The sequence below is a fragment of the Plasmopara halstedii genome (genome assembly GCF_900000015.1).
Source record: "Plasmopara halstedii genome assembly, contig: Scaffold_2061, whole genome shotgun sequence".
NCBI lineage: Eukaryota > Oomycota > Peronosporomycetes > Peronosporales > Peronosporaceae > Plasmopara > Plasmopara halstedii.
The window spans coordinates 276,783-277,930 of NW_020188969.1; positions in this window are offsets into that span (position 1 = coordinate 276,783).

The following is a 1,148-nucleotide window of genomic DNA, read 5'->3' on the forward strand; positions in this document are numbered from 1 at the left end:
TCTAAGGTCTTTGAGAGGAAGGATGGAGAGAATCTCCTGCTCTGGGTGAGAGAGGTTGAGATGGCCATCGCATCCGCCATGCTCCAGACCGAGCAACAGCGCGAGGCGCTAGTCATCTTCAAGCTTGGTGGTCGAGCGCGAGAATGGGCACTGACAGGCGGCACTTCGGTCGAAGCTGTGTTTCCCTCCTGGGCGGAGCTGAAGTTGCAGCTCTCGCGAGTGTTCTCGCCGCCTAATCAGGCGTATTGCGTGCGATCGCTTATCCTTGCCGCCCGACAGGCCAACAAGAAATTGGTGGACTTTGACCTAGAGATGCAAACTTTCATTGCCGGGATGGCAGCAGATCCCCTCCCGGATGCAGTCACAGTGACCGTCTGCATGGAAGGCCTCCGCACTGGCGTGGCCAGAATGGAAGTCTTTCGTGTGCATCCTTCTTCATTTGAAGAAGCGATAAATGCGGCATTGAATGCCGAACTCAATTTCTAGTCGGCATGACTTGGTTGGAATGCACACCCCAACAGCTCGTCGAGCGGGTCGGTGCCCATAGATCTCAGCCATGCTGAGGACGAGGGAGCAGAGCTCCGAGCTGCCTGGCAGCATACACTTAATCGACGGTGATTTGTCTGTAGAGACACCCGTCATTTTCGGAAAGGTTGCCCCCTGCACAAGGCGCGTCAAGGTTCTTCGAAGCATCGCCCAAACGCCTATTAGTTTGGTTCGTCGCGGGGAAACGACGCCACTCAGTAGGCACGTGGAGAACTACTGGGGGAGAACTGATTTCTGCTGAGCCTCAGGGTGGAATAGGTCAAAAGGGCCCAGCTTCGAAGAGCTCCGTGCCCTTGAGCACGGAACGTGTATGCATGCCGGGCTTGCTGGTGGAGGAGGCGACCGTAAAGGGCTTCGAGAAGCCACGGAATATTCTCATCGATTTCAGGGGCGTCGAGCAATTTTGCTCGACGCTCCACGATGATCTGAAGGCAGCTGTATGCTGAGGCGCCGAAAGCGCGGTTGGATGACATCGTCTCTGTTCGCCTAGCGACAGGGACGCGTGTCACGGTTCCGAAGGTCCCTGTGGACCTCGGAGTCAAGCTCCTTGACTTTGATAGCGTGGAACGCTGTCTAGTCTTAGACTTGGATGCAAGGTATGA